Source organism: Acyrthosiphon pisum, chromosome A1 (genome assembly GCF_005508785.2).
Source record: "Acyrthosiphon pisum isolate AL4f chromosome A1, pea_aphid_22Mar2018_4r6ur, whole genome shotgun sequence".
NCBI lineage: Eukaryota > Metazoa > Arthropoda > Insecta > Hemiptera > Aphididae > Acyrthosiphon > Acyrthosiphon pisum.
Window position 1 is genome coordinate 93,745,621 of NC_042494.1, and position 746 is coordinate 93,746,366.

Sequence of the window (746 nt, forward strand, 5' to 3'; positions counted from 1 at the left end):
AATCAATCGCCTATTGATAATTTTGATAACTCTTCTTATAAGCAATGCAAGTGCTGAGAGAACGTTTTCAACACTACGAAGACTCAAAACATGGCTGAGATCAACAATGTCAGAGACCAGATTAACTGGACTTGCTCTTTTAAATATCCACCGTGATATTGATGTAGACGTGAATAAAGTCATTGACATGTTTTCAAAAACCAACAGAAAATTAGATTTTGCTCTATAATTTTTATTTTTATTTCATATTTAATATTTTTTGATTGTTCTTAAATAAAGCGTTTTCTTTTCAATGTACCTACCTACATTTTTTATATTTGTAGTTAAAAGTTTATTTCTTTAATTCTTTACAGTTGCAGTGTTAAGAAATATTTATATGGCAAATATAGTACCTAATAATTATAATATAATAGAATTATTAAATTGTATGTATTATATTATGTCCAAATAAAAAATGGCCCCCCCCTAATAATTGATCTGGATCCGCGCCTGGTTCCGCTGACTCAGATGTCAACATTAGTAGTTAAAAGTTTTTATCCGCGGTACGCTGGGTATCGAGTAGGTATGTAACCACTAACCAGTACGGCAGTACATTAAACGTATAATATATACATAATTATGTTGGTACATTATAACTATTTATAAATTTATAGGTGTCTTCTTAACCACAGAACAATAAAAATAATACATAAAAATTATCAGGGACGGACTCAGTGCACAGTTCTTGGGGGGAGGGTGGGGGATTA